Consider the following 25,385-nt stretch of genomic DNA (forward strand, 5'->3'; position numbering starts at 1 on the left):
CTGACCACCCGATCCCGTTAGTCTCCTCTTACGACAAGCATGAGTTGCAGAAGACCAATTCTAACCCGGATCTTCACGGGTGTCATAAGAAGATCAATCCCCATGAACACACATCTCTACATAAATACCAAGTTTAGTGAAATATGGTTAAAATGAGGTCAAGATGAATGTTCACGTGCATGTACACGTGTGTGCATCCGAACTTAAAATATTCACAGTTTAGGAAAAGTGACACTATGACGTAATGTTCAAATAGTACCAGACTGTTGTAATTTAGTTTGAAAAAATACGAAAGCCCATATGTTGGGAGACAATCAATGGATATTAATTTCTTTATTATGAGGCTCCTTCATCAGTTGAGCGAAAGCTAGGAATGAATGAGTGAGTGAGTTTAGTTTTACGCCGCACTCAGCAATATTCCAGCTCTATGGCGGCGATCTATAAATAATCGATTCTGGACCAGGCAATCCAGTGATCAACAGCATGAGCATCGATCTGCACAATTGGGAACCGATGACATGTGTCAACCAAGCCAGGGAGCCTGACCACCCGATCCCGTTAGTCGCCTCTTACGACAAGCATGGGTTACTGAAGGTTCATTCTAACCTGGACCTTCACGGGTAAGCTAGGAATGAATGCAGTGAGGTTTTACAAATACATGAGAGACCATAAGGTGGAAACGTATTTACAGACCGCCGCCATAAAGCTGGAATAATGCTGAATGCGGCGTAAAACTAAACTCACTCACTATTGTAGTATATAGTATTATAGTAGTAGTATAATTGTTGTAACATATCTAGAATTATATAGTATTATAAAATAATACTGTATATAAATGCGATGTGATTCCGTTAAGCCTTGACTCTTTGTAACTCGTTATATGTATCCGTCATATTTAATCCATGGCGTTCCAAATCACGGAAGTGAAATTCCGATTGTGTTTTCTGATCACACTGGTAGCATTCGGAAACCATCGGATTCCTCTCTCGGTTAAGCCTGATAAACGATTGAAACAGAGGTGACCTTTCATATCCTTGTCTGGAATTGAAATCGCCCAAATTTTGGAAACTAGTGCCGTAAGGCCCGTGAGAGCTAATCTGACAGATCAATGCCGTCTTCCTTTCAGTAATTTCATAGCCAGGTGGAAGGTCGCGATCTGTCGATCAGTCGAGACCTGTAATGGGATGTCCTCAGATCTCTGTGTAGCGGTAGGAGAACTGATTTTAACGAGATCGTAGTCAATACATCATATATACCATTATGACTAAAGTTCATACCATCACTCAATACGTCATGATCGATATATGGAGAATTCCCGTATTTTTCGAGCAAGATGTAGGGTGACACATGAATTGCCTCACGATTTTCGAACAATCACTATGATTGTGTAATATGTGTTTTTGTTTCAGTTATTCCATCATCCCTGTGAGCTCTACTTTAGAGTGAGTGAGTTTAGTTTTACGCCGCAGTCGGCAATATTACAGCTATATGGCGGCGGTCTGTAAATTATCGACCAGACAATCCGGTGATCAACATCATGAGCATCGATCCACGCTATTGGGATACGATGTGTCAAGCAAGTCAGCGAGCGTGACCACTCGATCCCGTTAGTCGCCTCTTACGACAAGCATGGGTTACTGGAGACCAATTCTAACCCGGATCTTCACGGGCTGCTCCTCTTTAGAAGGATGCACTTACCGTTTCCCTAAATTCACCAAACCATAGACACTAAAGGCTGGGGGTGGCATCTAGAGAATACGATATAATAGCTTTCTGTGAGATATCCATGTAAAACGGCGGTATGAGATCTCAGAGGGTGTTGGATATTTGGGTCTGTACGTAAAACGCATTTTACCAATCTACGCAAGTAATAACATCTTCTGGGCATGCACATCGTTCAAAATGTATTGTTAACTAAAAAGATAAGAAAACCCTTCCTTAATTTTGTAGCTAGATCATCTGCAAATAACTCTTAAGCAGAATGTATAAGTGAGTGTTGCGTTACCCCGCTTTTAGGACTATTCCAGCAATATCACGGCGGGGGACACCAGAAACGGGCTTCACACATTGTACCCGTGTCGGGAATCGAACCCGGGTCTGCTGCGTGAAGAGCGAACGCTTTAACCACTAGGCTACTCCGCCAGCCCTGGCCGTTTGTGAATAGAAGTGAACTCGGTTAATGGTAATTCAGATATACTGCTTTGTGTCATCTTGATGCAGGAGGAAAACTATCACCATTATTGCATATACTCTCAAATCCTCCGGGGCGGTGGGGTAGCCTAGTGGTTAAGGCGTTCGCGCGTCACGCCGAAGACCCTGGTTCGATTCCCCACATGGGTACAATATGTGAAGCCCATTTCTGGTGTCCCCCGCCGTGTGCTGGAATATTGCTAAAAGAGGCGTAAAACTAAACTCACTCACTCACTCAATCAAATCCTCCAATTCCTAATTTCATCCCAGGAGTCTATATCAGCAAATGGTCGATAGTTTTTCGTTTATCAATTTGATTTACTTAAATTGTACAGTTTTGTTGACAAGAACAAACGGAGATGTAACTATAAAAGAGCTGTATAGAGGAAATCTAATTCCGTAAATTCTCAAGTGACACTATTACAGATTAACAGCCTCGTAATTAAATTGTGGCACTGAAGATGGAACGCTCGTCCTCTCTCAGAAGAATGCCTGTCGCCGTATTTGCTCTAGTTGTTCAAATAGTGGCTTGCCAATTGTTTAAATTAATAAGTGTGAGTAATTGAGTGAGTGTGGTTTTAAGACGCTTTTAGCAATATTCCATCAATATCTCCAGAAATTGACTTAACATATTGTACCCATGTTTGGAATCGAACCCGGTCCTCGGCGTGACGAACGAAAGCATTAACCACTAGGCTAACCGTGATATTGCTGGAATATTGCTATAAGCGGCGTTAAACCAAAGTCACTCACTCATTCCTAACGTGTATCACCAGGCGTTAACGAGAGGTACACATGTTTTACTCCACTTGTTACTAAAGCTGACGAGACCGCCTCCGTGGTGTAGTGGTTAGAGCGTCCGCCCGGAGTGCGGAAGGTCGCGGGTTCGATCCCCGACCACGTCATACCAAAAGACGTTAAAATATGGTACTTGTTGGTCCCTACCTGGCGCTCGGCATTAATGGGTACAACAAGGACTGGTCGGCTCGGAGTAAGTATAATGTGTCTGAGTTGGGTATTCATGCTACACTGCGGCATGGTATCTCAGTGGGCTAGCACTATAAAACCAGCTTCAGTCTGGGCTACTACAAGCAGCCGCACATACACATACACACGCATGCACGTCGTCATATGAGCGAAATATTCTCCAGGGCGACGTTAAACCCAATTCCACCACCACTAAAGCTGACAAGGGGTGGTTTATCTCACTTGGAACAGGTGCATGCACACATTTATCAAACTTGTGATAGGTTCATACAAGAGGTGCACGTATTTATCCCACCTGTGACGGGAGCTAACGAGTAGTACACGTTTATTCATAACCTCGTGATTAAAGAGTTATCTAGTCACATCGAAGACCCGGGTTCCATTCCCGGTGCAATGTATTAAACCATTCTTTGTTCCCTGTCTGAGATAGTATTTAATGCATGTACATCCCGACCACCTCGTTTAAATATCATATTAAGATGTTTCAGATAATATTCCTAAACACAGGTAGAACGTTTTCACAGCTTCCCCAAGGGGATCTGATTATGCTTCCAATAGTAGGCTTCTGTGCATTTTGTACGCATTAGTGTCTAAGTGATATCTGTCATCATGCTCCATTAACTATCCAATTTCATCCGACACACACAAGCGATACGGTCGACAGCTGTTTCTATGCAATGATCATCAGCAAGACGATGCAATATATATATTGTTGACATGAAAGTCATTTCCTGAACATGTATATTTCACACGTCAACGATATAAATAAAGGTTCTACAGCCTAAGTGCTCTAATGCTTCAGACAAACCTCAGTGTGACTGTACGAGTACTTAAAACATCTTGAATGTACAATTCATTTAAAGAGCTATGCTCGTGCCCTCAGATCCAGTAACCAACACCTGCTGGATCCTCCATCATTCAACCTCAAGACATTTGGTGCCCGTTCTTTTGCTTCAGTTGCAACCGCACTATGAAACTCACTTCCACTTAAATTACGTACAGCTCCATCCCTTCAAGTGTTCAAGAGTAACCTCAAAACACACCTTTTCAGTCGATATAAACAGTAACTCTCTCCAAGCTCATATTTACTACAATACTGATTCATATGACGTTTTGATGTGTTTGTTTTTAAACATTTGTGCGCGCTTTGAGCATGCCCCTTTGTGGTATGGAGTATTGGGCAATATAAGTACCCTTATTGTTATTATTATTATAACTTAAGAAGGACGTATGGTGGCAATGATATTATTTCTATGGACATTTTCTTCAATGGGTAATCGGTACATACCTTTATCAGACAGTTAAAGTTGTATAATCCACAGCTTCATGCAGTGCCTCACCATCGATTGGCTCAGTTTAGGAGGTTCACTGTGCCGATTTCACCAGGCAACCGATTGTCATGTGATGTCGTCTCCGGTGCCAGACTTATTTAACAAAGATTCAGTCAAGCCCTTAAGGCAGTGAGTGTAATTAAATAGATTTGTCAGTCCTCAATCGTAATTCTATTCCGGTTTAAACATGACAGCTTGTGTCAATTAAACACCGTCCATGAAGTCTCACTGTACACTGAAGTCCATGCTGTTCTTGACGAGACGTCTGTAACATTGACATATCATGGGCAACGTACACCTCGTTGACGACGTATTTCATTGGTTGACAGTTCGAGCCATGTGACATGAAACGTCACACTGGTCTAGCCAATCAGAAAATCCATTAATACATAACATGCCTCGGAATATGCTCTTTAGAAAGGACGAGAAAATGTTCCTGTCAATGCTTATCGAAAAATGCGCCTTTTAATGGAAATACAGCAGGGCGGAGATGATAGGGGATAAACTGTGATATTGATTGTGGACAAGAGACAGCCGAGAAACAGACAGAAGCAGAACATTGATCAATCATATGGGAGACTTCGGTTGTCCGGTCATACAATTAACAGCCCTAAATAATTTCCACTGACCCCCATTTAACACTGATTAGGCTTCCTTGTTTATAAGGGGTGGTGTCGAAAGGCCAAGGATAGTAATCTCGTGCTTGAATAAGCTTTCACTTAATGGGTAGCTAAGGTGGGTCAGTGCTTTTACCACGACAGAATAGGTCAGTGTTGTTTAAGGCCATAGAATGGATTAGTGAGTAAGTGAGTGAGTGAATTTAGTTTTATGCCGCACTCGGCAATATTACAGTTATAAGGAGGCGTGTATGTTAAACATTACAGTACATACATTAATAACTACGGTCAGTGCCATTCAACACAATAGTATTGGTCAAAGACATTATATATAATAGCATATGTCAGTGTTGTTTAACATCATAATGATAATAGTTGATTTCTACGGTGCTATTTCCAACCATAATCCTCAACGCCAAAGTGCACAATCTGATTTTTATTACCCCGGATAGCCAAAGCTGCCTGTGAGGCACTAGAAGGTTAATAGGCACACGACTTATCCCACCGGGTACCCTGAATAGAGGCAAGTTTTGAACAAAGTCACTTTCCTGAGGTGGGACCACATGTAGCACATGTGCTTCGTTGTGGACTGAAGTTCCAGAAACTCTCATGAGTCAAGCTGCCAGACACGGTCACCCATCCAAGGACTCTCCGCGCCCAATGTTGGTCTATGCATAGGACCACACTCACTCACTCACTTACATTCACTGTAAGTCAATGTTTTTAATATCACAACACAGGAGAAAGTTATTTGACACCATCTTAGAGGTCAGATGTGTTTAACTCATTGCAAAGGTTAATATAAGTCAGAATCACATTGAACAACATAGCACAGGTCAATGTGGTCGAGTATCATTGGACAGTACACCATTATCGTCATGTTGTTTAACACCATTTTACAAGTTAATATAGATTAGAAACTAGGGCTGGGACGGGTCCAACTTTTTTACCCAGGTACCTCACCCCCCTACTACCCTACCCTACCCGGATACCCGATATGTTAATTCCTGACGCCAAATTTGTAAGAAATGGCAATATATTCTTTAGCTCGGAGGCTATTTTCTTCTTTCAATAACTTAATCATGTATTATATTCCAAACAGGTGATTGTAAATAATGTGTAAATCTTCAAAGACACTACAACCTTTTAATCATGAAAAATAACATTTTACATTGTTTAATCTATTAGTCACATGATAATAACGGGTCAGGGGTACGGGTACCCAGGTCCAACTCATTACCCACCCGGGTATCCGGGTTACCCGTCCCAGCCCTATTAGAAACAGCACCAGTCAGTGTTGTTGTCAGTTGTGTGTAACACTACAGAATAGATCATCGTTGTTTTTAAACAACAAAGGTCAATCATGTTTAAAATCATATTTCAGACCAACGTTCTTCACCATCACATTAGGGGCGGTGGGGTAGCCTAGTGGTTAAAGCGTTGGCTCGTCACGCCGAAGACGCGGGTTCGAATCCCCACATGGGTACAATATGTGAAGCCCATTTCTGGTGTCCCCCGCCGTGATGTTGCTGGAATATTGCTAAAAGCGGCGTAAAACCAAAATTCAGTCAGTCAGTCAGTCAACATCACATTAGAGGTACATTTTGTTTATAACTATAATAATATACTCTTAAAAAACTAGGGGAACTTCATTTTGATTTACGATTGAAACACATTTGGAGATCAATGTTGATATGATATGAGATGGGTTTTACGCCGCTTTTAGCATCCAGAAATGGGCTCACACATAGTACCCATGTGGGGAATCGAACCCGGATCTTCGGCGTGACGAGCCAACGCTAAACGGCTAGAAACAACACCAACATGATGTTTGTTAAAATTAATGGTCTACAGTGGTTTTTCGACCTTCTTGAAAACACTCAAAATTAACAATGACACCCTATGCATGTGTATAGGGCTACTGCGTTCTGCACGTGTATCCGGCGCGTTGTGTTTAAGGGTGGTGCTAAGGACAAATGGTGGTGCGTTCATGAGATGTCTGTCTTTGAAAAGTTTGTTAACACTTATACTTCCTATCTAAATTAAAAGTTCAGGTTCTCCTACCTTATAAAGTAAAAAAATGTTTAAAATTACGGAACATGTTAAAGTTGTTTAACATCTCAGCATATATCAAATTTGTTTAACAGTTACTTCACAAAGTTTACCTTAAACAAAAACAAAATTTCCTATGTATTTTGTATGTTTTGACTTAGCATTTATGAATTTACAGTTTGAGTTACCTTCTGAAAAGTCTCCCAACTCCCATGTATTTCCACATGTCTCATACGTCATTTGTTTATTCGGCATCCTTGTTTTGAACATCGCTATAAATGCTAAGGAACGACTATGTTGAGACGCCATCTGTCCAATAATTAACTTAAGCAGCAACGCACGTTGAGAGTGTGAATGACGTTGACGTCACCTAATGGCGTTACAGATAGAAGGAAACATTAACTAAGGTTTAAAAGCATTGCATATGCATAAGTCAGTGGTTAATGTGAGTGAACTTGACAAGTCTGATCATCATGGATCTGTGAATGATCTAGTGAGGAGTGAAGTGAGTGAGTGAGTGAGTGAGTGGTCTAGGCGGGTTGGGGAGAGAGAGTAAGCGAAGCAAAGTGGTGTTTTACCGACTTGTTTATTTAAAATCTATTTATATACTCAAAGAATTTAATTAAGCACCCCAGTAGTATGGCAATAATAGGCTTTCAATGCGTACATAAAACCTGTTGTGATGACCACGATGGAAAAAAACATGGAGATGCAGTTTTTCTGACCCGTATGATCCTTTGACTCATAAAAAACGGCAAACTGATTGCAATCCATGTTTGATTAATGATAGTAATTGTTCATTTAAAAAAAGACACTGATTTTCATACAAAACCATGTCTGTACAAGTATGGATGTTTAATGTTGAATTTATTGGTGAATGTGAACATTCAAAATGTCATTTTGCGTGTCTTACACGATTCAAAGTCAATACCGTTTGTAACTTCCATGTGACTGTATGACAGCCAGCACCCTCCTCCTCATACCCCCTGTCAGCCTCCTGATCCTCTGAAGGGGCAGTCTGCGCCATTTCTCGTGTAAAGCAGCTTCCAATTGGGCCAGGTTCTGTGCAGGAGGATCCCTTTGTTGCACACGACGATCATTCATGCTCCAAAGGGTTAAGATTGGGGCTCATTTAATTGTGAGATCACTTGGCATCATTACAACTAATGGTGAATTCTTAACACAAACACATGATGTAATTGGATTCATACAACTAACTCTGCTCTATAAGAGCTGTCTTATGAATATGTTTGGATGATTGTTTTACACCGCACTCAGCAATATTCCAGCTATATGGTGGAGGTCTGTGAATAATCGAGTCTGGACCAGACAATCCGGTGATCAGCAGCATGGCCATCGATCTACGCAAATGGGATATGATGACATGTGTCAATCAAGTCAGCGAGCCTGACCACCCGATCCCTTTAGTCACCTCTTACGACAAACATGGGTGACTGAAGACCAATGTCTAACACGGACCTTCACGGGTCCTTATGAATATGGAAAGGACTTGGCCGCTTATATTCTACTTCACCAAAACAAGACAGCACCCTGTCGGTTAATCACTGGAGGTATCGATGTTGACAAGGATCTTTTCTTTTTGTTTCTTTGTCTGTACGGACCCTACAGACACTAATGATACAGAACACCCCGAAATGAAACATGTAAAGTGTTTTGTCCATTAACGCCCTGGCTTCTAGACATGTTGCACAACTACTTCACCCCGCGTCTTTTAGAGGCTCGGCGTCTATTCTAATTACCGCTGACACAGCGACAACTGGCTTCCACACCTCTTCCCAATTTCACCAGTCATACATTTTAAGAAACAATCATGAGTAAACGTCAACATCTCACATATAAAATAATTGCTAATTCTGGCCGACGAATATTGGGGAACTGGCGTCTAATAGAGCATATACGGTATAGTTCTTCACGAGCTAACGATCAGTGTTGGTCGACTCCAAATTCAGCCCCATCAGCAGAACAAGGCTCACTTCACAAGAAATGCTGAGTTAGCATAATTTGGATAAAGAGATAATGCTGCCAGTGGCACGCGTATGCAACCACGGATTTCAATTACACAGATGAGTTAAAGAAGACATTCAGTTGGAGTCTCCAAATAGCACCATGAATACTTAGTATTAACCCATCTATAGGGGATCACACACGGCGTAAAAACATGCATCTTCCAGCATAGGAAGCCTGTGCTACAAAAATTATCTGAGTGCATATTCACAACTAGACAGTTTCAGAGTTTCCACGCGGCTGAAGATGAATCTTAGAGGTAAATCGTTCTTCCAAAAATGTCAACTTGGTTGGTTTATCATTTGATATAAACATGACGATTACTTTATTTTTTTATGAATCACTGACGTTGTCATGACGACTGTTAACTTAATAAATATTGATGTCTCCGGGGGCAAGCTATTTCTAGCTGTGTTTTTTTTAATCAATTAATTTATTTATTATCGGTTTTTTATTTTTCATTCTAGCACGATACTGTGTGATACTCTATTCTGATTGGCTGAGAGCTCATCAAAACTGTACTTAAATGGCAGTTTAAGGACCGCTAAATGAAGTGTTCAAGCCTTCGGCTTTTTAATTACATTTAGCGGTCTTAAATCAAATATAAAGGACCGCAAAATTGAAAACAGAGTAGCTTTGTCTTCTAATTAGTTTACTTCTTGTTTGCGTTTTAAATATCTATTATATATCTTTATTTTTATCAACTGAATTTTTATATTTTTTATATTTATTTATTTGAATATTTATTTTTATTTATTTTTTATCTATTTATACATCCGCTATTTATTTATTTATTTATTTATTTGAGTGTGTGTGTGTGTGTGTGTGGGGGGGGGGTTCTCTGTGTAGAGCTACCTTCCTACTCCGTGCCAGGAAACAATGATACTTGATGTTAATCCAACATGCCCAGTTACCCTTTGTTTAATATCACCACCTCATCACTATCATCAGCAACAACAGAAGCATCGAAACCACAACCACCAAACACAACCAACTTCATAATAATGGTGGGTAAAAATGATCAAGGATTTCTTTCACTATGCCTCTTCCAAATAAGGACTGAGTGTATGCTACAAGAAATATGTACTGTCTACCTTGTGAGGCTTGAAGACGTATCTAATTTCTGCATAATCGGCAAAATTGATGTCTATATGTTCAGTTGTCCTCGACGTCAAAATATCACCGAATTATCATCTTAGTATCGATTATTCACTACCTCACTCGATGTCCTCACTCACGCACCCGTGACGATTCGGGTTAGAATTGGTCTTCAGTAACCAATGTGTGTCTCCCCATGAAAATCCGGGATAGAGTTGGTCTTAAGTAACACATGCTTGTTTCCTCGTGAAGATCCGGGTTAGAAGTTGTCTTCAGTTACTCATGCTTGTCTCCCCTTATGTTATGATTTTTGTGAGGTGAGGTGAAATTGGGTTTAATGTCGCGCTGGAGAATATTTCGCTCATATGACGACGTGCATGCGTGTGTATGTGCGGCTGCTTGTACTAGCCCAGACTTAAGCTGGTTTTATAGTGCTAGCCCACTGAGATACCAAGCCGCAGTGAAGCATGAATACCCCACTCAGGCACTTTATACTGACTCCAAGTCGACCAGTCGTTGTTGTACCCATTAATGCCGAGCGCCAGGCAGGGACCAACAAGTACCATATTTTAACGTCTTTTGGTATGACGCGGTCGGGGATCGAACCCGCGACCTTCCGCTCTCCGGGCGGACGCTCTAACCACTACACCACGGAGGCGGTCTGTGTTTTTTGTGTGGTAGCAGTATATGAATACCTGAATGTATGAAGTCTATAAACAACACATACCGTCTATGAAGACAGGAAACGAGGTTTTGACTGAACTGACTTTGGTTTAATCTACTAAACCTTTCATCACACAAAGGGGCACGTTAATATTTTAAAATGTAAGCCTAAAACAATTCAGATTGAGAAACGGTTTTTCAAACATATTTACTAACAAAAGCTTTAATGTCTAGCTCTATTGCTGGTATCAACATATCAAACTTAATTAACCTTTGTGTGATCATCCTCGTATACAGGGAACCCTGCCATGGCTGACCTACACGCCTCCACATCTATTGATTGAGGTACTCTACCTGTCAGCAACAGTTCGCCCACCTGGCAGTTGTTTGTGAGTAGCAAGGTATTAATTAGCCTTGATAAAATATTTGCCTTTCTATACGTTAGTAGCTTGTGGCCACTCATTATTAGGAGCAGCAATTATTGTTAATAATGTATGCTGGATGTGTTCTTCCGCAAATTACAGAAATAACTATTGGCGCTTCTATAATGAGACAAGGGTAGGTATGGAACCAATACTGTGTACTAAGTGGACATTATTAATAGTTTTGTCGACGGAAATAGCCTACATATTCTTTAGCAATGAAGTCAACCAGTCAAATTAATTATTAATCAAGGTATGTCGTCCACCATCTTGGTACATACAGACCCGATACGCACGTATACATTACCTTAATCAATGTTTATAAAGGTACACACAGATTACCGCCATCCAGGTACATACAGTTTACCTTCATCAAGGTACATACAGACCCAATACGCACGTATACATTACCTTAATCAATGTTTATAAAGGTACACACAGATTACAGCCATCCAGGTACATACAGTTTACCTTCATCAAGGTACATACAGACCCAATACGCACGTATACATTACCTTGATCAATGTTTATAAAGGTACACACAGATTACCGCCATCCAGGTACATACAGTTTACCTTCATCAAGGTACATACAGATTATCTTCATCAAGGTACATATTTTACCTCCATCCAGGTACATACGGTTAACAGCCATCCAGGTACATACAGTTTACCTTCATCAAGGTACATACAGACCCGATACGCACGTATACATTACCTTAATCAATGTTTATAAGGGTACACACAGATTACCGCCATCCAGGTACATACAGTTTACCTTCATCAAGGTACATACAGACCCGATACGCACGTATACATTACCTTAATCAATGTTTATTAGGGTACACACAGATTACAGCCATCCAGGTACATACAGTTAACCTTCATCAAGGTACATACAGATTATCTTCATCAAGGTACATATTTTACCTCCATCCAGGTACATACGGTTAACAGCAATCCAGGTACATACAGTTTACCTTCATCAAGGTACATACAGATTATCTTCATCAAGGTACATATTTTACCTCCATCCAGGTACATACGGTTTACAGCCATCAAGGTACATACAGTTTACCTTCATCAAGGTACGTACACATTATCTTCATCACGATACCTACAAATTACTTCCATCAAGGTACATGCAGGTTACCTCCATCAAGGTATACACAGATTACCTCCAACAAGATACATACAGGTTACCTGCATCCAGGAACATACAGATTACATATATCAAGGTATTAACAGATTACCTCCATCAAGGTACATACAGTTTACCTTCATCAAGGTACATACAGATTATCTTCATCAAGGTACATATTTTACCTCCATCCAGGTACATACGGTTTACAGCCATCAAGGTACATACAGTTTACCTTCATCAAGGTTCGTACACATTATCTTCATCACGGTACCTACAAATTACTTCCATCAAGGTACATGCAGGTTACCTCCATCAAGGTATACACAGATTACCTCCAACAAGATACGTACAGATGACCTGCATCAGGTACATACAGATTGCCTGCATCACGGTACATACATATTACCCCCATCAAGGTATATACAGTTTACCGCCATCGAGGTGCATATAGATTTCCATTCGGGGCAGTTCATCAGCCGTTCTCTCTAGATTAATCCGGATCGCGTGTATTGCTTTATATTGGTATAAATGATATGGAGAGACATCACCAAAATACTGATTTTCCTCGTTGATTTAATTGTAAAATATTTCAGTTTTGTCTTGAAACTTTCGAGCATGACCAGTCGATATATTCAGGTAGGTGAGTATGTAGGTGAGGGTCATTGCATGGCATGTGTTCATCAGGTGATAGAGTGATATATAGTACTACGAACAATGTCTGGAGAACACACTGGTAAGTGAAACTAGATATATATGAAGTCATACAGAGTATTGTGTGTGCGAAGCCACTTTGCAGTTCTTCTCTGGCTATTGTGATCTTCGGACTTAACATCGCTGTTGGTTGGTGATCTTCAATGGACACAGTGTCACTGTCACTCCCAGACATTTGCATTGGAATACTCCTTCGTTAGCATCGTGAACATCTGCAACCAACCAGCTTGCAAGTGGTTACAAGGTATTTGATTCATTAAATGAACAATTATATTTGCGTTAAATAATTTCAAACATACTGGCCAAGCCAACTACCTATGACACATGACAGTTAGTAGTATGGGCGGGGATAGTGTTGTGTTACTTCGCTAAACGATGTCATCTATTCTCTATTGTTGTCAACAGTAGGGGTGGGTATTGCAGAGAATTTTCCGGTTTTCGATCAGCGTATCGCAATACGTATCGTTTTCATGTCTGAACCGGTAAATACCGGTAAACTGGTTATATTGCGCAGCCCTAGTCAACAGTGGTTTGGTGCTATTTATGTGAGTGAGTGAGTTCAGTTTTACGCCGCTGTTAGCAATATTCTAGCAACATCACAGTGGGGGACACCAAATATGGGCTTCACACATTGTGCCCATGTGGGGAATCGAAACCGGGTCTTCGGCGTGACGAGCGAACGCTTGAAACCACTAGGCTACCAAACTGCCCCTGCTATTTATGTACATATTGAGAGTTGTACATCGTTGTATCTCCAGTTGTGATTATTCTGAGGAGAATGGGCGGTGGGGTAGCCTTGTGGTTCAAACGTTCGATCGTCACGGCAAAGACCCGGATTCGATTCCCCACATGGGTATTATGGGTTCAGCCCATTTCTGGTGTCCCCCGTGAACTTGCTAGAATATTGCAAAAAGCGGCGTAAAACCGTACTCACTCACTCACTCGAAATGTCTATCACCTATACGCTCGTTGAACCTACAGGCAATCTGAACATATGAACTGAGGCCCAGACTTCCGTCAAACTGACAATGAACCTGTTAACCCGGTAAACAAGCAATACAATACACTCTAGATAGTCCTCCGAGAACCACGAAGCAAGGACTTGGTGACCAAAGAATCCTTACATTTTGAACCGCGATTTTCTAAGACAGGAAATCGTAGTACCACTGGGAAAAGCACCTGTCACAACAAATTATGTTCAACAGCGTTTAATCGCGTATTGAAAAGGCTTCACTCATCTGCAAGATGGAATCGACTTCGGCCTGATTAGTTGGATCCTGACCAGACCTCAATATCTGAATCCCAATCAATGGAGTTCCCCTAGTCCGGATAAACATATTTAGAGATCATTTCAATTACTCGAGAGAATTGCAATTATCTGTGGGTCACAGTAATTTTAGCCCATTTCGGCGACCGGGTTATGAGAAGTATGACGGTGCTTACCAATGAGCGTTGTCCTTGATGAACTTTGTTGGATTTAACATTTAACGGTACTGGCGTATTTGATGGGTCAACAGCTGATGAACTTAAAAAATGAAATTGTGGCAAACAAATTCGATGGTCGTTTGATTTTAAGTCTGGAATTAGAATTCTGATTGGTTTCAAGGCATTTCGTGTGCGTGTATAATTTGCCATTATTCTGGTGATCGTATTTAGAACTAGTGTAACGTATGTTATATTTGAGATTACACTTTTTTAATTGGCACGGCTACCACGGCCAAAAGCTATGAAATACACAATGCCATTTAGAAAGTGATCAAATGTAACATGTGTTATATTTGGGATTACACTTTAACGAAGTCACTGGTGTAGCTTCTTTAGAATATGTATATTTTTCTTCTCATAAAGTTTGTAGACCGCACGTCTAAGCCTTCCCTTGTCAAAGTTGCCAAGGATGGTTTTACGTCCCTGTTTTGCTTTTGAGACCGTCCCTGTTTTGTCTGATTTGTTTACAATATTGTAAACTTGTTGGTAAGACATGCCAACAGCTCTACAAGTTCTGTAATAAACCCTTTCTAAGCTAATGAAAGGTTTACCTCTGTCTTTTTTAAGCAGAAAAAAACTATAAACCTTTGCAACAATCGACTGCAAATCGTTGGCCATAGTGGACGCTGTGATAAAGGTGTGCATGCATGACGGGAAACTTATTTATCAACACTTAACATTTATAATAATATTTCTTCAATAAAGAAACGATAATTAAGTAAAGTAACACAAACATTGAATATTTATTTGTTTAGGAAAAACGTTAATTCATATTTTTACACCACCTGTATTATTAGCATAAATGTAAAGACTATTTCAGATTTCTGTTGTTGAACTCTGAAAAAATATTAAGTTGCTGTTTAGGTACCAAAAGGCTAAAAAGCATTTTTCCAGCATTTCCGACAGTACTTTAGTACTTTTGTTGGGTTGAGTCCCCTCCCATTTTGTGTGGAAGCTGCGGTGGCTGAGCGGTCTAGGCGTCTGACTTCCGTGCTGGCGATTAGGTGCCTGATTCTGAGGTTGTGGGTTCGAATCCCGGAGGGAACTCAACCCAACAAAAGTACTAGAACCTGTTCTTTACTAAGAAAGTGTAATCCTAAATATAACATATGTTACAATTGACCACTTTCTAAATGGCATTGTGTATTTCTTCGAACTAGTGGTTGACATTATTTCTCAATCGGGGCGAGTGAGTTAGGTTTTGTTTTAAACCGCTTTTAGCAATATTTCAGTGAGTGAGTGAGTGATTTTGGTTTTACGCCGCTTTTAGCAACATTCCAGCAACATCACGGCGGGGGACACCAGAAATGGGCTTCACACATCGTAATCATGTGGGGATTCGAACCCGGGTCTTCGGCGTGACGAGCCAACGCTTTAACCATTAGGCTACCCCACCGCCCCGCAATATTTCAGCAATATCACGATGCATGATACCAGAAATGGGCTTCACATATTGTACCCATGTGGGGAATGGAACCCGGGTCTTCGGTGTGAGTAGTGACTGCTCTACCCACTAGGCTTCCCCACTGTCCGGGGTGTACTCGGGCTTATCCTGGGTGTCATGCAGTGGATGCGAGATATAGTGCCCAGAAGGCCATAATATACAAAAGTGTACGTGTATGGATGGGCGAAGGTCATGAACGCATTCAAACTACAACTTATAAACAAAATACAACAAAATATAACATACCTTAAAGTCAGTCAGAGGCCGAGACAAGCTGCGTATCCGGGTAAAATACGCATATAAAACTTCCTTTTACGCGTTGAAAAATATTTGTTGCGTACCAATTACGCATTTAAAATGTGAGATACGCAAAAAGTTTAAAACAAATGCGTACGGAATATATTTATAAAAATTGCTTGCGTAATGAAAAAGACATCGATTGCTATCAAGTTGTACTGTTAGTATAGGACAAGTGTTGTACTGTCAGTATAGAATGAGTGATTTTTTATGAAATCATTTCCATTATATTTAAGTTAGTTTTGTTTAGGTATGACATAAGGCAGAACATACCTGTTTAGTAAACGTACTCAATGACATAATACTTAGGTGAGTAAAATAACTGAAATACGCACATATTTGAAAGCAGTGGGTAACGGAAAATGAAATACGCACTCAACATTCATAATACCCACTCCAAAAAAGTACAGTGGGTACAGTACCCACATGATCTTAATCTTATCTGGAGCTCTGGTTACCTTAGCATGCAAAACATTACACACGAACGCACATGCTCACACACACTCTTTGATTTTCAGCTATACACTATCATTCATTGTTTTGCTGCTATGTAAGCTAGGCCTTTTGTCCTGAATTTTCTTCACTACAGCCTCCTGCTGCAGCTGTCTTTCTGATATATACTACCCATCAAAAGTTTAGACTCACTTAAAGCACTAACTTCATGGTATGTAAATATATACGGTTACATCGAAGATGAATTTCTCCACTAATTTGGGGCGGCATCTGCACATTTTCTGAAAATCATGTGCAAATATCGTGCATGTGAACAGCTGCGTTTTGGTGTAAAGTTTTGTTAAGAATTCGCCAATTTTCAACGTTACGAATTTGTGTTGCGATACAATCATGCGAAACAGTACCTTTAAACATTATGGAATATTCAGCAAAATCTAGTTTAGAACAGTACACTGAAGTAAGTGGCCACATTTACACTAGTGAGTCTAAACTATTAATGGGTAGTATATAACCTTCTGTTTTGTTTGGCTGGTGTATGATCTTCCGACGCAGTTTTGATGGAATAGATGATGTTTTGTTGGTTTGTATAAAAGCTTCAGTTTTGGTTGGTTGCTTTTGTTACTTTGGCTGATATGTAACATTCTGTTGTTGTCATGGTTTATATATACCCTTCTCTTGTTATTTTGGTTGATATAAAACATTCTGTTGGTGTTTTGATTGATATATAACATTCTGTTGTTGTTTCGGTTGATATAAAACATTCTGTTGGTGTTTTGGTTGATATCAAACATCCTGTTGTTTTGGTTGATATAAAACATTCTGTTGTTGTTTTGGTTGATATATAACATTCTGTCGTTTTGGTTGATATAAAACATCTTGTTGTTGTTTTGGTTGATATAAAACATTCTGTTGTTGTTTTGGTTGATATAAAACATCCTGTTCTTGTTTTTGTTGATATAAAACATTCTGTTGTTGTTTTGGTTGATATATAACATTCTGTTGTTGTTTTGGTTGATATATAACATTCTGTTGTTGTTTCGGTTGATATAAAACATTCTGTTGTTGTTTTGGTTGATATCAAACATCCTGGTGTTGTTTTGGTTGATATAAAACATTCTGTCGTTTGGTTAATATATAACATTCTGTCGTTTTGGTTGATATAAAACATTCTGTTGTTGTTTTGGTTGATACCAAACATTCTGTTGTTGTTTTGGTTGATATAAAACATCCTGTTCTTGTTTTTGTTGATATAAAACATTCTGTTGTTTTGGTTGATATAAAACATTCTGTTCTTTTTTTGGTTGATATATAACATTCTGTTGTTGTTTCGGTTGATATAAAACATTCTGTTGTTGTTTTGGTTGATATCAAACATCCTGGTGTTGTTTTGGTTGATATAAAACATTCTGTTGTTGTTTTGGTTGATATATAACATTCTGTCGTTTTGGTTGATATAAAACATTCTGTTCTTGTTTTGGTTGATATAAAACATTCTGTTGTTGTTTTGGTTGATATAAAACATTCTGTTGTTGTTTTGGTTGATATATAACATTCTGTTGTTGTTTTGGTTGATATATAACATTCTGTCGTTTTGGTTGATATAAAACATTCTGTTGTTGTTTTGGTTGATATATAACATTCTGTTGTTGTTTTGATTGATATAAAACATTCTGCCGTTTTTTTGGTTGATATAAAACATCATGTTGTTGTTTTGGTTGATATAAAACATTCTGTTGTTGCTTTGGTTGATATATAACATTCTGTTGTTGTTTTGGTTGATATAAAACATCCTGTTGTTGTTTTGGTTGATATAAAACATTCTGTTGTTGTTTTGGTTGATATATAACATTCTGTCGTTTTGGTTGATATCAAACATTCTGTTGTTGTTTTGGTTGATATAAAACATTCTGTTGTTGTTTTGGTTGATATAAAACATTCTGTTGTTGTTTTGGTTGATATATAACATTCTGTTGTTGTTTTGGTTGATATATAACATTCTGTCGTTTTGGTTGATATAAAACATTCTGTTGTTGTTTTGGTTGATATATAACATTCTGTTGTTGTTTTGATTGATATAAAACATTCTGCCGTTTTTTTGGTTGATACAAAACATACTGTTGTTTTGGTTGATATTAAACACTCTGTTGTTGTTTTGGTTGATATATAACATTCTGTTGTTGTTTTGGTTGATATAAAACATTCTGTAGTTGTTTTGGTTGATATCAAACATCATGTTGTTGTTTTGGTTGATATAAAACATCCTGTTGTTGTTTTGGTTGATATATAACATTCTGTTGTTGTTTTGGTTGATATAAAACATTCTGGTGTTTTGGTTGATATAAAACATTCTGTTGTTGTTTGGGTTGATACAAAACATTCTGTTGTTGTTTTGAGTGATATAAAACATTCTGTTGTTGTTTTGGTTGATACAAAACATACTGTTATTTTGGTTGATATATAACACTGTTGTTGTTTTGGTTGATACCAAACAATCTATTGTTTTGGTTGATATATAACACTGTAGTTGTTTTGGTTTATATATAACATTCTGTCGTTGTTTTGGTTGATATATAACACTCTGTTGCTGTTTTGGTTGATATATAACACTGTCGTTGTTTTGGTTGATACAAGACATACTGTTGTTTTGGTTGATATATAACACTGTTGTTGTTTTCGTTGATATATAACATTCTGTCGTTGTTCTAGTTGATGTATAACCTGTTGTTGCTTTTTTGGCTGATATACAATCAAAGCAGCACGTTATGCGGGTAACTTTCATCATATGCGGATAAAGGATTTTTTCCTCCACCAGCAACACACACCCACCCACACACACACACACCACCACCACCACCACCACCACCACCACCACCACCCACTCCCCCTTTGCTCCATCAATACAAAACCTCAACTTCAAAGTGATCTTTAGTCATTTCCAAAGGGAGGGGGATCGAACCCACTCCAACCCCACCCCCTTGGATCCGCCAATGTTCATCCATAACCTTCCGTCGTTTTGATGAAAGGGAAACACAATCTAATGTGTATCTCACACCATCGCAATGCCGCCGTTAATTTGGATGCATCAGTCTTAACATTACAAGTTGCCATTAATCTGTCGAGATTATTGCTCTAGCTACAAATAACAATCAAGCCTTTTCCTGTAAAACATCTGAGCCCAAACATTTACGTCTTACGAGATTGTTGAACAAATTGATGTCAATTCCGTGTAAGCCATTTGAATGAATCGTACTCCAGGGACCCCGAACTGGACTCCCCCGCACCTAATTCAGACTGTACAGCAATTTAGCTTCCATCAGACACAGCCACTAGGTGCCCGGGCGACCTATCGATCTGTGAGTGAGTGAGTGAGTGAGTGAAGGAGGGAGGGAGGGAGGTTGGCTCTATTTTAGCCGATTTTAACAGCAATTTCTTCTTTATTGTATAACACGACATTTCTGGGCTACTTATTGCCCCTTCTTCAGGTGATTAAAGAAAGATGTAGAAAGCAAATTATATGTACCAAATTTACAGGAAGCATAGACATGTACATGGCTTCCTGTAAATCTGGTATATATAGTTTGTTTTCTACATCTGTACAGCGTGACGTGATAGTCACACTCAGGTATGCATTTCGAGTATGGTTCCGGTACTTTCCGGGGACTGGCCGAGTAGAATGATGGAGAACGTTACAAAGATACAGATAAGACGACGTCACGTTGTCCATGTTTATCAACGGAACGCTGTGAACAAATACAAAAAAAACGTCGCGGAACAGAAGACCCCATCAAACGTGAACTGACGGTCTGACAGTGATACCAGCATCCCGAACACTCTCCATCACTGATCATGATCATAAATCCTATCATTACCCTCCCCATCTGAAGAAACGTGGCTGTCCATTACTTCAAAACCTAAATGCCATACACTACGTTTCTGATGACATGAGAGAGATTATCTGGAATACAACACAAGCTTCAGGTTTTATTTTCCAGTATATCACTGTCAAAGGTCGGACGAAGTGAGGTATCATTATCCTTTGTTTTCTAACCATCTGTTTTGATGTATGGCTCATGTTCTCGGCAGTATTTCTTCAGCATCAACAAGACATTTTTTCGCTAACAGCATATTCTGATTTCCTGCAAGCATTAGCTGAGACGCTTGCTCAAACCTTGTACAGTATTATAACGTTCAAGGCCGTCACAAGGCTTCCACTGAATGTGCAGAATGCGTTAAACATTTGAAAACATCTGCTATCATTTTAAAGTGATTCATAAAAGCACACGTTTAATAAGATGGACACTGGACTCTGCTTTTAGCCAAGATTTCTTATAATTGTGAAATTGGCGCGATGTTTTGAAAAAATATCCTGTCTCTAATGGATAATAGAATTAGATGTAGTCATGAATGTGTGGTGACCTGGTTGGGTGTAATAGCACATATATCGTCAAGACATTTGATGTTTGTTTCAGACAATAAAGAACATTCAGCGTGATCTTCACGCGTGTGAGAAAGGTCAAGGACATCCTATCAAAACGAACATGCTCTGTTCGATAAATCTGACCTATATTTATTATTAGAGTATTGTGGTTTCTGGTTGAATTGCGGTTTGCCAAAGGAAAGATGAAATATTCCGATTTTCAAGTTAATGACTGTTTTCATGTCCATGGTCAGATTTAGTGTAAATGTCCATCTCATAATGTCTAATCCTTAATCACGTTAAAAATTTGTCAGAACTGTCGCCCTAAACACATGTATCCATACTCACCATTAAGCTATTGACCTTTTGCCATCGGATAAAACAGCTCTCTGTTAACATACAAATTGAGTATACATTATTACTTGAATTACTACTACAAAACATATAATTCATTAACGAATGCTATGTATACCTATGTTATACAGATTCACATCGATGAAACTGTCAAGTAGGTCACACTTGAAGATGTGGTGTAACAGATGTTCAATAGGCTTAAGGTGTTCCAAGTTGATGCTCGACATGCATACTGATGGATAGATGGATATGAACAGACGGACGGATGGATGGATGATTGACACACGGTCAGATGATTGACGAATGGATGATATAGATAGATGGATGGATGGATGATATAGATGGATGGATGGATATGGATTATTTGTCAAGTTGTAGTTTTTTCAATCGGAATCAAATCCCGAATCCTGTTCACTCCGCCACGTAGATATAAGGGCAGCATTTTAATTTTTTTGTGTTTCTCATCGCCCGACCGACCCTTCTAATTTCATTGCTGACGCCCTCAAAAAACATCTTTTTTGGCATTTCACCTCGAACCTAAAACGCATACATATCAAATGTATATATATTTAAAATGTTTTAATCAGTCGTTGCCGCAAGTCCAAAGAACGCGAGAAGTGTAATAATAATTACAATAAATGAGAATCAAGAACATTATTCGGATAATTTTGTCTTTATTAAGCTTGAGGTTTTTAGTTTGTTTTTTTTAGTTCCCCGACCGACCGACCCATGTTCAGAATTTGGTGGCTACGTGAAAAACATAAAAACAATGACGCCCTAATAAAAACTAAACGAATAAAAACTAAAATCAAAAGCCAAATTATTTATTAGAAATCCGTAATTATCTAGGCCATCTGCTACCGTAACACGGTTCCCCTTATTGGTAAGGACTGTTAACATCTCAGAGTACACGCCTGGAGCAATGTCCTATCAGCTTGTAGTAATTTCTCTTGGGACGAAGTTATTCCTGCCGAGGAACGGTTCGACAGCCATCATATTGATGAGACAAGTATTAGAGGAGGAACATTTCACAACACTTTCTTTTCATTTTTTTCTGAAAACGTTCAACATGAACTGACGTATAAACAAGAGGAAGGGGTTTGACCATCGGGCAATATCATTCCATTGTCCTTCTGACATTGGAACTGTTGACATCGAAAGGCTAATTTACATATTGTAATCATGTGGGGTTTGAAACCATGCCCCGATTTCTCGAAACAAACTTAAGTTTTTTTATTCAAATTTCAAACTGAGTTTGACAATTTGAAACAGCTGAATTTTTAACTCAACTGCATTTTAAAATAGAAAAGCCCAAACAACTTAAGTAATCCATCCACCAAACTCAAATTGTCTACTATGTTTGAGGTTCATATCAATTTCAGTTCATTCTGCTAAATGCATTTTCGCCATTTGAGTAAAAACTCGAACTTAAGTCAAAACTCAGACAAAGTTTGTTTCGAGAAATCGGGGCCATGTCTCAAGTGTATCGCCATACAGTAATAACAGGAAGTATCTTACATCTAAATGTTCGGGGTAAGCTACATGTCTAGTTTTGTTGATCTAGTGATACCATATTTCAGTTTCCGGCAGTAAGCGTGGCACTGACCATTTGAGGACGTGAGTATCATGTTGGTGCCAATGTCTTCTCCAGCATGTAGCCTCCCACCTACAAAAGAGGTGTATTCCTGGATAAAAATGACTAAGTGTTGTTTCTTTAAACACGTTAGACTTGTGCTGTAAGATAACGGGAAAATGGCCTCAAACGACACATATGTTCCTATTATGATATCACAGTGACATCACAGTCCATCATGTTCAATGTCGGCACGACGCCATTTCCCTGTTGCCTGCTGACCAACCGACCACTGGTCACTAGAAAATATCGCCTTAGATCCACTGCATAAACTGACTACAGTGATTCAACTTGGGATCAATTATTTGAGGCTGAAGTCAATTCCATTGAAAGGTTGTGGATCATAAAATGGCAACATAGTACTATGTATATTAAAGCCTCTACAATTCACTCTGAAAGATCTGACACGAACGGAACAGCCATTTACAGAAGGTACACTATATTCTCTTATGTTTCCTCGTTGTCGTGGTAAAACGTAAGCGAAACTTGTATTCTGACGCCTATGGATGAATAGTAGGGAAGGTAGCTCTGCATGTTGCATTGTGCTTAGGTCTATATTCTATGTGTCTCCGTCTTTAAAGCTTACAGTGAGTGAGTGAGTCTAGTTTTACGTCGCATTTAGCAATACCAGGTATTTCCGCAATATCCGGGCGGGGGACACCAGAAATGGGCTTCACACACTTTTCCCATGTAGGGAATCGAACCCGGGTCTTCGGCGTGACGAGCTACTAGGCTACCCCACCGCCCCTTAAAGCTTACAGCATCCATACAGTAACCATTGTTGAATATAGTGTATACGACACAGTTACGAAAAAGATATAAGCTTTCAGAAAAAGTTAAACCTGAAACTTGAGCTCTCAGCCTTTAGCTTCAACTTGTCATTAATTTCTAACTATATCTCCGTGCTGAAGGAGGAAGTATCGAGCATTACACGTCCAGAAATTCCATTGGAAACAGATTGCTACACATTTGCAGTTAAAGCTCCTATTCCTTTCGTGAACATTATCAATTCGTCCACAAACGATTTCCAGGATTTTCCATAAGATTATTCAACGTTTTTCAACCTTTCATATTGCGCCAATCACACATTCATTTCCCACTTTTCAGTTAAAGATGGAAACCTCAAACTATAACACACTGTTTATTGGTTTCTATAACCACTCCATTTAGTCGCCTCTTACGACAACATTAATTGTTTAGGAAGGACAGTATCATTTACAGGTTCTCACTGTACAACTTCAAAATATACGGTAACATCACGTGAAAGTGCAACGGTAGAAATATGTTACGACAGTCTGTATTTGCGGACTTTACTGCACCAACGACGTTTACGCGACGCTACCGTTTAACCGCAACGTATTGTGGGATACTGTCATCCATGCTGACGCCATTTTACGTTGAACCTGATTACATGGAGACAAAATCTATCCGGAATCAGCCGCCTCAAGACCCATCTGTCGGTAATCTATACACACACGACGTCCTGAGTATTCCTGTTAAGGTTTTCTATAGTTTGCTTGTGTAGTTCTGCTCTTGACAAATGGAATGACATAATTTTGCAACGAATGCCACGAGTGTTTTACGGCAGTATGTCAGACATTATCGATCACTCAGAAACATACCAAATACTGTATTTCCATATAGTACGTGATCACAGGCTAAACACAAACGATCAGTCAGGATCAACAAATGGCCAGCCACATGCAAATGTGCATCTTGTGTGCAGGAAAGCTTTTGTTAAAGTAAATTCTCTTCTGTTGATGAGCTCTTGAAATATTTGCGACGACATTTTGTCAGAAGGGATCCCATTGTTTTTCCATTTAAATCATGCAGTACCTAAGATTCGAAAAGAATGATCATTCCTATCTCACATAAGCTGAAAGCAGAAGCCTCAGGGTACCAAGCCACAAAGCATTCGTAACATTACGAACTGTCGTTACCATAAGCTTACGAATGTCATATCTCTACGAACGTCTGTTGATCGGAACCCAGATTCAGTTCTTGAAGCATACAGATCAAGATGACGGACAGAAATGTCTTCACAAAAAACTACAGACCCAATG

This window comes from Haliotis rubra, unplaced genomic scaffold (assembly GCF_003918875.1).
Source record: "Haliotis rubra isolate DU_JTF1 unplaced genomic scaffold, ASM391887v1 Scf89, whole genome shotgun sequence".
Taxonomy (NCBI): domain Eukaryota; kingdom Metazoa; phylum Mollusca; class Gastropoda; order Lepetellida; family Haliotidae; genus Haliotis; species Haliotis rubra.